We start from the raw sequence: 14,988 nt of genomic DNA on the forward strand, positions 1-14,988 counted from the left end.
CTTTTTCGCATAGAGTTTTCTTTTCTGTTGATGGTGGATCCTGTTGGTTCAATGATCTAAGGGTACCTACAGGAAAGTAACAGTATTGGAATTTTCTGCTAGTTAATTAATGGAACGTGCTTAATTAAATTATAGTTTATCCTAGACCTACCTTTGCTTTTTATGGTTATCTATTTCTATTTAATGAAAACATTACCTACTTGGTGGTTGCATATCTTTTGTTCTTGTGGTTTCCATGGAAATAAACATGAACCATTTTCTTGAACCTACGTCATTCAATGATCATTTGTGCAGAATAGGTATATAGGCACCTATGTTTAACGGTATATTTGCGCGAATAAATTAAGTAGGTATATATAGGAAGCTTTCTTTTTGTGGAAAATGCAGATATGCTGCTGTGACTAAAACCCGCCATGTTCCCTCTGGAACCCTTTGTGTACCATTCTCGCAGTTACTCTTTCGAACAACCCCACAGCGTACTTTAAAATATAACTAGTCTTCGAGCCTTGTCTCACCCGCTCGTTGGGGGACAAATCTCCGCATCTGGATAAATCGTTTAAGTACCTCAGCTAGAGAAAACCTATCGTTGTTTATCTTAATCGATGCAGCTCACAGTGATTCACTCTAAGGCCATAAATCGAAAAATGTCATAGGCTTATCCCCATTAGATCTACTTACTAACTGATTAACAAGTAAAGAAGCTACCAAAAACTCTAAATACCAGTGTCATAAGGTCAATTTATTGACCACTTTTGTGCATCGGAAGTTAGCGCATCTCGAGTCTAATTATCGCAACGTGTGAGACATCAAAACTTAACACTTTGTTTTTGAGTGTCACTATTCCAAATCAAGTGTTTACGTATGGTGACAGTATGGAGGTCCAAGACCAAGGTATGTACTTCTATTATCAACAATTTTTTATTTTTTTTAATGCGCTTAATATTTTTTTTTATTTTTTTATTGAAGGTAGCGTTTTTGTAGATTTGTTTGGTATACTTTGATTTCATTTGGACCTATAACTTTTTGCTGCTCAGTGCTGCACTTGAGGCAAATGTTTTTCGAATAAAGAGGATGTTCTTATAAAACCATATAAGTTTCATCTGCATCTTTCTGCCCCTTCTTGGGTTAAAGGAGTGTCAAAGTATGCATGTCCATAGTATTGAAAAAACTTTATATTTTAAGTTCAGCTTTCATGTTGTTTTAGGTAAAGCTTTCAAATGTTCTGTTTCGAGGACGACTATTTTTGACATTTGGCACTCTAAAAAGGGTAGTCCAAATGAAAAATGCAACATATCCTGAATACTTTGACCGAAACATCGTGCCTTTCGGATGACATCATAAATATCAAACTAGAGACTTTAAGTAATATAAAAAACCCCCGACCCAAAAAAGTACGCAATAATTATGACAGAAGGTAAAAACGCTGAACCCTATAAAAAAGCATAAAATAACTTTTAACACTACGTAAGTACCAACTAAAGCATGTCAGACTAAACTAAATTTTGTCGTGTCAAGGGACCGCTCTAATTCATTACTTTAGATACGTGTTTTTTTTATACGAATGTTGTAATTAGGTAGGTATCATTTGATTTATGCAAGTATTTTTGAAGGTAAAAAGCGGTCCCCCGACATGTCAAAATTTAGTTTAGTCTGACATGCTTTAGTTGGTACTTACGTAGTGTTAAAAGTTATTTTATGCTTTTTTATAGGGTTCAGCGTTTTTACCTTCTGTCATAATTATTGCGTACTTTTTTGGGTCGGGGGTTTTTTAAATTTATAATTTAATTTTATTTCATGCTTTTTGAAGGATCTCCTTAATTTTTCCTTCTTTCGTTTAATTTCTTTTATTTTAAGATGGGGTCGCTATATGCGATCTCAGCCAAAGGAAGCTGTTTAACAATCCTCATGACAAACTGGCTCTGGGAGATTTGCACAGATTGAGAAACAATAAAGATTAACCTGTGGTCATTCTAGATTTTCAGTAAAAATATAAATCGGTTTATCCGTGTCATTCCGGCATTCCAGGGTTCCATCCGCCACATCCCATTTCCAGCATCAGGTTCTCGTTAATCAGAAACATGAAGAGAACTCGTCAAGACAAATTCAACGAGCCCAAACTCGATGGGTTTACTAAAAGGCAGTTCAGGGTTACGTCTCCTACCTTCGTGCCCTACCAGCAGACCAGCTCAGTGGTTCCAGAAGACATTAGTGTTTTGAATTTCAGATCCCACATATGCTTGCACGTAAACTGAGCGTGTAACATTCCTATCACACCTAACAATCGAGCTGATGACCTTGAAGACCTGAACCGATTTCCACCAAACATAGCTAAGAACACTCCCGACTGACATACCTTTTAAACAAAAAAAACCGCATTATAATCGGATCATCCGTTTGGGAGCTACGATGCCACATACACACACACACACACACACACACACAGACACGTCAAACTTATAACACCCCGTCGTTTTTGCGTCGGGGGTTAAAAATTATGAATGTATGTAAACGAATTTCTCATTATTGGACAAAATCAAATCGTAGTAGGTCTTAATTTATAGAGAAATATTCAGATTGGCTGAATGTAGTTGAAAATATTGATGTAGAGCGAATTGAGTTACATTTATCTCAGAAGTCTGGCAAAGTTGAACCATCAACTTCTTCATTCAGATCCCTTCCCAACAGGTTTACGAAAGTTACCTGTCAAAAACAAAAGGTGTGCTATCAAAATATGTTCTAGATTTGTTATCTGTTTGTAGTAAATACTTTTGAGCTTGAATGTATTCTGGTATATTTTGTGTTTTGTGTGTAGGTATTTGCAAAAAAGGTTGTTCATGTATTTTTGCTGTTTTATTTTATTCCTTTGGTTATTTTTAATACAAATAACCATTATTTATATAGATTTTTCATTAAAAGTCGCAGTATGACATGTTTTAGGTTTAAGGTAGAATTCCGTGGATAGCGGCTACGACAGCCGCGCGCGGCTTACGACAGTCGTCGGCCGCGCGCGACAATAGTCAACATATGAAAATGTATGGCGCCGCTGCCGAGGCTCGCGACAGTCGCGCGCGGCCGACGAATTTCGTGAGCCGCGCGCGGCCGTATGCATCTCAACATGGTCTAGCGCTTAATAACATCTATAGAATTTTAGTAAAACCAGAAATGAATTGTTTTTTATTTAGTCGGCAAAACTACCTTTTGTTTTCATTACAATACAAATGCTTTTGAATCAGTATTTGGTAGTATCCTTCATCATTTCGAACGAACAAAATCGTCTAATTTCAAGACAATGCCGCGCGCGGCTTACGAAATTCGTCGGCCGCGCGCGACTGTCGCTGGCCTCGGCAGCGGCGCCATACATTTTCATATGTTGACTATTGTCGCGCGCGGCCGACGACTGCCGTAGGCCGCGCGCGGCTGCGTCAGCCGCTACCCACGGAATTCTACCTTTATCGTCTAAAACAAAATTACTGCGAGTAATTTTTACACATAAATAGTATGATATTTTTGTGAAATGAATGTGGTTATGTTATAATTTTAATAATTTACACTTATCTTAACATATTTCAACGTGTAAAATAAATAAATTAAAAGCATTTGTGAGTTTCGTATTTATGGCCGCCTTTGTATGGAACGTGAATCACTGTGCAGCTGTTGGCGTGATTGTTAAGCCATACATATAATTTTTCCTATTATTTTATTAGGTACCTGATATTTATCACCTAGAAATAAATGCAGATGGTAACCACGTCTATCATTGCTAATTATAGAAATAGATTCTCTCATTAGTTACAGGAAGTATCAATTATTTTATCCTTATACTCTCAGATAATGCAATTAAAAATTAGTCTTAAAAATTATTATTAAGTGCAGGATAAATGGACTTGATAAGCTGTTTATATATTTCCGCTATATACAATTTTAACCGTCTGCAAAAAAAAAAAGGTTTCCAGTTTGACCTGTATGTATTGTTATCTCAAGTGATCTATGTATTTTGATGCCGTTTTCAGCAAAGTATTTTTTCAGACTTAGGAGAAGGTTTCAGGCATGCATATATTATTGGAGTCGGCTTTATTTTTTTTCAATTTTAATATTAAGAGCGTGTACGCTCGGCGCGCGATGTCAACTTTAGGTAATTCAACGCAAAAAACCGCGCAGACTAGCGTCGCGGCTGTGTGCGTGCCTATCATACTTCACGTATAGTCACACAAACCATTTTGATCCTTTCGAGTGAAATTGGTAGAACAAAAAATATATTATTTAGTAAATAGTTAATAGCGGGAAAATAGTGTAAGTCTATGGATGTCTAAAATATAAAAGCATGAAAATAAGTCGTTAATACTTACACTCTTTTGCAAAAAAATCGGGCACCTATGAAAACCTTGGTTTTGAGGACTTTCTGTATATTACATACAATTTTCAACAGTACTAAATAGTCGACTGATGATTAATGACAATGTTAAGAGTTTCTGTATTTTAACCGATTTCAAAAAAAGAAAGGAGGAGGTTTCAATTAGATTGTTTTGTGATTGTTCTCAATTTGATTCTTCTCGATTTCTCAAAGACGCCTGGACCGATTTGAAAAATTGATTGTTTATATGAATGGTCCAGTCCATCCAGACCGAAAAATTGTGGTCAAATAACAACGATTGCCGGAAAGCCAAATATTGGTGAAGAGCTTGGGTTTACCATTGCAAATAAAGTTTTAAGTTATCTATCCTATATGCTTCAAAAGTTATTCGAGATCAAAAGTCAAAATTTGGGGACATCCAAAAAAAAAAAAATTATAGCTCGATTGGTAACAGACATCTGCAATAAGTGATTTCTAGCCTAAGGAGTCCGCCATATTGGATTTAGACTCGCGACACATTTTTTTCGAGTTATTCATAGCAAGCCCTTTCATTTGATACCCATATCGTAGGAATGCATTAAAACATTTTTTCTCCATCTTGGGTATACCGCCATATTGGATATAGAATCATACATTGTCATTAAAACTGAACATTCAAACAAAATTTCAACTCAATCGATAAAAAAAATATGCTTCAAAATTGAGCTTTAAATAAAATAGTAATGTATCAAGATTTGTTGGTCGCGCTTGAAATGTACTCTATTCTCGGTATCCACGGCAGAGGTTATTCACCCTACGCGATGTGACGGAGCGACACGTCCTCTCTCTGTGAAGCCTTGCGGCGGTCTGGTTTGAGTTGACTCGCGTGCAGCGTTTTATAGTAGTTTTAAATAATTTATAAAAAATAAAACGAGAGATTAAATTATAATATAAAGTTTATGTTTTAAAGAAAGAGTTATATTACTATAGTAAATAATTGTTATATTAAATTAAGTAAGATAGATAGGTAAAAAAAGCATTTGAAATTCACAATTTTTCACATTGTTAAAATATTTTTTTCTGAAAGATAGAGACCTAAATCAAAAAATGTTTTCAACTAACTATAGGCATGGAGATTTCGTCTATGAGTAAAAAAATAAATATGATTAGATTTGCCACTGTTTTCACATGAATTTAAGCTTCGAAATAGACGCTGAACGGGAATTTTATAAAACATCTGTTACGTTACAGGGGTTTTAAGTATTTAAACTACACAAATTGAAATTTATGTTCAATTAACTATATAGACAGTGAAATTACCTTGCGTTATTAAAAAATAACATAGTTAAAGGATAAGTAGTTACTGAGAAACAGTGGTTTGAAAAGTACCATTTTAGGCCAAATGGCGCGCGGTTGACGTACACGCTCTTAAGTACCTACGTTGCGCCGCTTGACGCGTAGTAGGTACCTACTTAGGGCATCATTTTTCACCACTAACACAATCAAATATTATCAGCACGTAGGTAGGTATAAATTTCACATAAAAAAGCCAATTGTGCACAATATGCACACCAGCTTTAAATGATAAAGAATTGAAATTTAACTACCCAAATAAGTTTATTTGCATAGTTAGTAAAGTAACCGATTGCCATCGAATTCTAAGTGTGAGTTACCTTCACCATTTAACTATATCGATAACCAAATTATAACCAGCCGTGAACTAAAATGGTTTGGTTATGGTTATACTTAGTTGAATGTAATCAACCGCCTGAAACCTGAAACTGCATGAACCTTTAAATTACTTTAAAATACCAAAAGATTTTGATAAAAGTGCCACCTATCCATTAAATTTGACATTCGTTTTACAAAGCTTTCAAAGTAACTTTGTTAGTTACAAAGTTGAGCTCTAGATGGCGCTTTTCTAAGAAATAATTTAAGGCTGTTGTTACATAGTTTAGCAAAGGATTAATTATAATAGTCTCATTCTTATTCACAAAAATAATGTTATTCTATCATCTATTAAAAACGTATGGTTAAAATAGTTACAGCAAAAATACTCACCCTAACTTTAGGATATATTTTAACAGCCTTACTTATAAAAATCAACTAATCTTCTTCTAATCATTGTTTTAACTGATTACTACTTAAAGCCTTAAGTAGTGATTAAATTATTTTGACCTATAAACGTTGCTTAAGCATGTCTTAAGTAATGAACAGATAATGACATAAAAACACACTAATTTCTCAACACTACCGGAATGTTGGTAGCTTAAAAAAATATTTGTCATAAAAACGTTGTGGAATGGCAACAATGGCATCCGTAAAATATAAAATTAAAAAGTTGAGCTGTCAATAAACCGGAAATGAAAAATCAGCTGGTAAGAATCCAGCCATTTTGATAATTAGTGAGTTAAACAAGGGTGTGAGGCTACTTAATTTGAAAGCTCATTTAAGACATTGCTAAGAAAATGATTTATTTCAGCCACGTATATAAGTAAGATTTTTTCTTAAACACCCCTTAAGTATAACTTACTAGTTTATAAGTAAGACTGTAAAAAAATATCTTTATGCTAAATAAATAGTAGGTACACATTTTCAACTGCCGTTTATTATTTTCCGAGAGCTGAAATTGTTCAACTTACGAGTCTTGATATTTTCCGGTGACATATACATTCCAATCTATAACGATACTACTTACATACATAATATTAGGTTTCTCTGATTAATTTTGCGGTGTAATAGTTACTTGTGGTCGAAAGCCGCAGTAGGTTACAGGCCGCACCTGCAGGTTTATATTAGCTGTTGATTACTATATAGTACCACATACTTAAGTAAGTATACATTTTGGTGTATGATAGTTATCAATTATTTCCAAGTCGTACCTATGGGTTACATATAGGTTTCGAATGAACATGAATACGAATTTACATGTAAACGCGCCACTGCATGTCGTGAATTGACGCCAGACCTCCTATACCCATTTAAATAAAATTTACACTAGTACATAGACGGATTGTCTCTATTATTGATACTTGGTTGCGAAAAGTGGTTCTCTCGAGACGTAGGTGAAACCACGGAGATCCGCTAGTTTAGCATAGATACGTTAAGAAAGGTTCAATCCAACACAGAGTTCTAACTAGAAAAGTAATTAGTAGAAAATAATCAACTAAATAACACATTACATTAAATTTTAACGACATTTAACACTAAAAGTCATCTAAAACAGTTAACTGCCTCACGATAAAGTTAACCCGAGTCAACAGTTTAACAATAAACCTTAACCCTGCGGTTAAAAGCAGGTTTAACTAAAAGGGTTAACCGTTTAGTATAACGACTCGTTTATGAGTTTATGGGAATCGCGTTTATTATTTTGTGGTAATTGAAACGTTAACCGTCATTATGTTGACAAACTGACCTTTAGTTGTGTGATTAACTTTAACTATTGTTTTAAAGTTCTGGGGAATTTTATTTTGAATCCATACTAATATTATAAAGAGGAAAACTTTGTTTGTTTGTTTGGTTGTAATGGATACACTCAAAAACTACTGGACCGATTTTAAATTTTCTTTCACCATTAGAAAGCTATATTATCTGCGAGTAACTTAGGCTATATTTTATCCCGGTGCGGGCAGTAAGTAGCTCCCCCGGGACGCGGGTGAAACCGCGGAAAAACGGCTAGTAACATATAAAAAGTAGTTCCTGAACCCGCATAAATTATGAAATTAATAATAGTAACCAACATTGAAAAATCAAAGCTTCTACAATATGGACTATAATTTACCGAATGCACAAGTAGTCAAAATGACTTCAAAATTGCAAAGTTGTATAGTGCGAATTGTACGAGAATCTGCACGGAAAAATAAATATGTAAGTAGGTAAGTACTTAATGAATGGGTCAGAAAATGTGTCATTGTCCTGTCACATACTAATGCGACCCTTGAGGTCAGATTAACTCCTTTACTGCGGGTTGCGGTCATTATGACCAACGCGTGACTTTGACTCAACCCTAAATCACATTCTTTGACGTTTTGCTGGTGTGTACAGACCCGTCGAGCATTCTGTTCCGAACATTTTATTCAGTATTGCTATTTTATGAAATTTACCAAGAAAAGTGGGATTTAAAATTTTGGGGAGAATTTTTATTAAATTCACATTTGGATGCACAAATTGGTCACACACACAATTGTGTGACCAATCTGTAGGTAAAGCTTAATTTGATGTGGTCTGAGAATATATAAGTATATGTAGATGCCATCAGATTACTTATGCATAAGAAGTAAACTCAAACAGTTTAACTAATTTTTACATTTAGCAATTTGTTCTTTTGCTTATTACTTTACAGGTTATTTACCTCTATCAATTCACTACTTACTGTAATCAAAACAGTGATAATTAATATACTGAAACTACCAAAACAAATTATCCCTGACCCTTTAAATTTCGAACCATTCAATACCAACAAATAACAAAACAAATAGACTCGACCCGGACCCATAAACTATAGTCGTCCCTTTCACACTTATCAAATTTCCGTAGTAAAAACCACAACGTTACGCGCAATCCTTTGAGTAACAAAATTGTATACGAAATTAACCTAACGGAATAAATTAAGGCTATTGTTCGTGAGCTGAACTACAGAATGATTCGGTCCCGATTTAAATACGAAAGCGTCACCGAACAAAGGTAATCCTAAATCTGAAACTGTTGTTTATAATGAACACCACGTTTTGAACGTGATTTTAAAGTTAGGTGACATTTTTTTAACCTTTCACACTCTTTAACACGTTTATATTAGCAAGACTTGTAACTATGTATGGAAGAAAATATTGGAATCTTAATTTGACCCACTTGACTCCTTGAAATTTTGCACACACTCTAAGTTCTGATGACAATAAATGGCTTGCTAATAGACGTTACAAAAAGAAAGTTTTTTTAATTTGTTAAACTATTTCTTATTTCGAATTTGTTTAATTAGCAACTTTTTCAAAGCCGACTGCCTAATGCAACTGACTGCACATACAGCAAGTGCATCAAAACAATCGATATCTAAGGGCAACGTGCACGTGCTGCTGCCGCTTCGATCCAAAACTAGTATTGTGGCCGAGGCAGTCGCGGCATGTGCAGTAGGTACGAAGAATTCTTTCTTTGTCGGTTACTTATAGTTTTTACTTGTAAGTTACAAATTAGGCTGCCTGTCTACCGGAGCGGAGCTAGGCTGCGGAGTGGAGAAACTGAGAAATATTAACCAATAGGACTGAGGAGCGGAGATTTTGTGCAAACTAGTACCATTGAACTCAAGTATACTCTCAGAATAACCACCTGTAACAAATTGTCGAACTGACATTTCATTGACAATTAACATTAATTAATTGACCACTACTGGGATTTAACCAATCATAATCCGTCATAAACAAAAACAATAAAATCCTAGCCGTTGATATAAGCCGATTGCACGATAATTATATTATTACAATCGTTGAAGCATAAATAAAATTACTGTGTGTCGTAAAATTATATTTTATCGAGTTATTAATTAAAATTGGCGTTTGGGGGTTAATGTAGTGTGACCAGTACAAAGGATTGGTCACCAACGCAGTGAGCTTTGTGTGAAATGAATTTATTATTGTGGTGCTTTGGGGGACCGTTTAGAAATCTATAGTATTATTATTATAAATAAGATATTTATATAGAAATCTATACTATTATTATTATAAAGAAGATATTTTTTGTTTGTTTGTTTGTATCCCAAAGGCTCAGAAACTACACAACCGATCTGAAAAATTATTTTACTGTTGAAAAGTTACACTTTTCGGGCGTAACATATTTTATTCCGGTATGGGCAGTAGTTCCCAAGGGACGCGTAATCCAGTAATGTTATAATGTTTAAAAAGGGATATTTACAACAATTTTCAATTTTACAGCCATTATTGGCTTACTAAAGACCCTTGAGAAAAAGTCTAATATAAAATTCAAAGGTCAAAGCTATTTTTAAACTTTGGACGGTACTAAAGTGTCTCCTTTCCAGTCTCTAAACATCATCGTAATTTTTTGACTTATTTATTACTAGATTTCGTTTAAAACTTCGTGCCGAACCTTATTATATCCAACACCTACGTCCCTAATATATCTATCTATTCCAATACCTTTATATAAATCGGTCCCACACTCTAGCGTATAAACGTAATAAACATATCTTTTCACTTACTTACTCATTTATAAGTAAGGACAACATCATCTGCCTAGCCTTTCCCTAATCTTCTGGTTGGCTTCCAGTCTGATCAGATGCAGCTGAGTGACCAGTGTTTTACGTGTAGCGTCCGTCTCCCAATCTGGCAACCTGATACCCCTTGGAAAGAGTGGTGGTCTGACTTTCTAACTTCTGAATATCCGAAATAACAGTATACATTTCGAAATTCGCAAGGACACAAAAAACATTTACCTCAAAAGGTAAACAATATTCTCCCTTACAAGAATAATGACTAAACCTTACACAGTCAATGACCCATCATCCTATAACGACATTAATGATCTTTTTGGCACAAAGCGACCTACTTCCCACAGCATACATCATTGAATCAACAAATTATGTGGTAACAACTCTTTGGAGCTCCATGGAGTCTCGATATGTAGGGATGGGCGCTAAATAAAATAAAATGGGAACATTATCGAATCGTACCCGCTGTGTGTAATGTTCCGTGAGCAGGGTAAGGGTTAAGGGTTCAATGGAGTCGTTCTGTATGTTGTTGGGAGATGATTTTATTTATTTCGTTTTGTTGTTTGGTCTTGATATGGAATAGGTTTTTTTTAGATCTATAATTTTAATATATTTTTAAAATAGTGAATATTGTAAAAACTTTATTATTAGTAGGAAAGTAGATAGAAAATATTATTGTTTCTAAGGTTAAGAATTTTCTATAGAATTAAAATAAACAAATCCGATAGGTAGTATGAATTCGTTGGTTCTTTTTTATAAAATATAATCAAATATTTAATCTTGCTTTAATAATCATATAATTTACTTAATAGCATATTTAAGAAAAAAAAATACAAAAATATCACTTCACCCCACCCGTAATCCGAAAACCCAAAACTGTCACTCTCATAAATCTACACTCGTCGATACATCTCGTTGACAATTCGCGGTCACGTCGCGGTCTCGGCTCCGTATCGTCACCCCACCTCGCCCCACCTTACCCCTCACATCATACAATGAGAGTTATGAACCGTGATCGCATCACTATTAATTTCTATGCTTGTGTGTGTGTGTGTGAGAGAGAGATTTTTCTATTCTATTTTGTTTAGAATTGATTTGTGTGTATGCGTGTCTGTGTGTGTGCAGTAATTGGATTGCAATGGAGTCCTGTAAATTGGCTCGCAAACGAGTTTCGTGTTAAGTGGTTTGTAAACATTTTTATTTAGATATTCACAATGGAGCGTATGGGAGGATGGGTTTTCATTAAAATGTTGGTAATTTATTTGTGGAATTGCGTATACCAATTATGAGTTATGAAGATGTTATAGGATTTATTTTTATACAGTTTTGGATTCACTGAATTTATTTGTTCGTTAAAAAAAATATTTTTAAATTCTCCAAATTACCAACTGCTTTTTTTTGGGAATCAACAAATGATCCTTCCCACTTTGGGTGCAAAGTGAAGGAGTTTCAGATTGTTATTGACAATATAAAGATAAAAACACCTGAAGTACATACATAGTGTATTATATCCTGTAACATATACATTTACATACGAAACGAAACGCATTTCCCCGAGATGCAGGCATTGTGCAGGCTTCCTATAGTGCAACAAGACTGCAAGAGACATGTAGCATGCACCCGTTGTAAATACAAGGCACTTTTATACATTATACTTAGACATTTGTAAGGAATTGTTTTTGAGAACAGAGTGAGTTAAAAACTTTGAGAAAAAAGCACACTGTGTAATTTTTATGAAGCAAATACATATTTTATGTCGCATAAGTACCTATTTTATATTAAAAAAAATACAGTCTCAAGTATCTAATTAGACTAACTTTTACCCTTTCATCACGCCTATTGTAAACTTGCACAGAGCAATGAGTCTCGGAATTGGAGGTGATATACATAGTACATCCATGTCAAAATTAACTAACTCAATACAACGGGTTACCATCACATGGAACTAGGTAGTAATAATGACCAATGTACGGGCAGAAGATGCCCTCTTTCGAACTGCGGTTTTGGTCTCAAGGATTGTTTAAAACGTATAAACAAAATGTGCTTTTGATTAATGCTTATCCTATGAATATTCGTATCATATAAGCCTTTATTACACGAACAATACAATTGAGTATCGAACGTCGGATTATCTGTTAAAAGCTCGTTAAGAACATCGAAATGTGTTTCGCCATTTCATTTTAGGGATCCTTTTTTGACCCCCACAGAAAAAGACGAGTGTTATAAGTTTGACGTAACTGTCAGTCTGTCTGTAATCTCATAACTCCCCAACGAATGAAGCAATTTCAATGTAGTTTGTGTACAAAAGGTGACTTACAGTATGCGAGTGTTCTTAGACATGTTTCGTGAAAATCGGTTGAACTGTTTAAAAATGTTGTGGGGATAAAATTAGGGAAGCATAACCGAACGTAATTAGGAAATGGAAAATGCTACACCGTGGATAAAGGATTCATGATCTTAGAGAGGAACTAAAGACGTAGAAATAGTGATTCAGTTGCAATAGAGATAAATTGATTAACGCGCTAAAAGAAAACTTACTAAAAAGTTCTAAATATTATCCAGAACAAAAATCATGTTCCCATTTATACGTTATTCTGGCTATACGTAATTACGGTGTGGCACAAAGAATTATTTACTACCTACTTAGGTACGAACAAAATATATTACATTAAAAATTGCGCGCACATTTTATTAAAAGCGTACACCGAATGACAGGTACAAAGATTACCTTATATTTCGCCAAAAAATACGGAACCTTTATGAAAAACCTATTGTATAAACAAAGGGTTTTTTCACTGCGGGATTAGAGTATTTTTTGTTAAAAACTCCCGCCTCCTATAGAATTTATGATGACAATACGAGATGAGAAAAATATTATTATCTTTTTATTTTGTGTTATTAGAAGCGGTATGATTCGGTTTTTATTATAGGAAGGCTCAATTTATTTGTAGCAAATATGGACCTGCCAATACCGCATTTTATTATTTTATTTGTATTGAACTAATACCTATATTTTGCTGTACAAATCCGTGGATTGCCGTCGAACATAGTCGATATTTATAGTTCTGATTTCATAATACTTTTGCAATGTGGTCTGCTTCACATTTATGGTCAATTTTCCTTCCAGTTTATCTCTGAAACAAGGATAATTTTATTCATATAATTGACACTAGCATAACAGCCGTCTAAGTCGACACATCTCCCGAGCCTTTTCCCGACTACATATGTTCCAGTCTAGCCGGATGCAGCTGGGTGCCAGTGTTTTGCAAGGAGCGACTGCCTATCGGACCTCCTCAACCCAGTTACCCGGGCAACCTAATACCTCAAGGTAAGACTGGTTGTTAGACGTACTGGCTTCTGACCACCCGTAACGACCGCCAAAGATGTGCATTGACAACTAATAATGACCATGAACTTGGAACATTCGATACTAAACTCGATAAATAACCTCAGGCAGGTTTACTTAAAAGGCTTGGCGATGGATTATGATGGATGGGACATCAAACGATTTGTCATGGACCACTCTGACAGCATGTGAGAATGTTGACATATTTACTGTTTTAGCCGAGTTTTGCTATATGCTAGGTTTTTTGGTGTTTACATTTGTTTAGATTGTAGGTTTTGTTTAGCCAGCAGGACGTTAACTCGTCGGACGTCGGACTCTGAATGGCATTCGATCTTTTCGATTCGATCGAATAAAGTTTCACCCGCATCTCTTTGGAACTTGATACAGGCCTAAGGCTATTTAATAACACATATTTTTTAGAATCTGTCAAAAAAAAAAACTTACTTTTATATACCTGCACTATTTAAAAGTGACTTGAAGTTTAACTTGTAATATTCATTTACCCTTACAACCTGAAGGGTAGTCTGTAACTTTACGAAATAGCCGTTTATTCCCATTTGACAGGGTACATCAACGAGAAACATCCCCGAACATTAAAAAAGGTCAGTGGTCACCCACCTATATCACTCCACCCCAAGTTACAAGCAAGGGTCTTCATGACTTCGACCCAGACGCGGCACCACTTAAGGCACTTTGTTTTATCACCACAGTTACCAGAGAGGTGAAAGAAAAGTACTCAATGTTTATTCGTTTGGTGTCGGGAGCCCCGCTTCAGGGAATATTGAAGTAATGGACAAACTGAAAGATACCATAAACACTATCCCCAAAGGAACAGCAACGGTATTCACAAAGCATAAACAACATACAGAAGATGAATAAACAAGTACTGAACTTGTTTCAAGAGTCACCTTTGTGAATAGGTGACATTTATACGAAGGATAAAGTATTGCTTTTCAATCAATCTTCGTCGCACATAATTCGAATTCAGAGAATACAAATTCGGGGTTAATTTTGGCGTCGAAATTCTGTGAACAAATTGCTCCAATACAAATTTTATGGGAGCATTAGTTTTAAAACGTTTAAAGTGACTGGAGATAA

This window comes from Helicoverpa armigera, chromosome 16 (assembly GCF_030705265.1).
Source record: "Helicoverpa armigera isolate CAAS_96S chromosome 16, ASM3070526v1, whole genome shotgun sequence".
Taxonomy (NCBI): Eukaryota; Metazoa; Arthropoda; class Insecta; order Lepidoptera; family Noctuidae; genus Helicoverpa; species Helicoverpa armigera.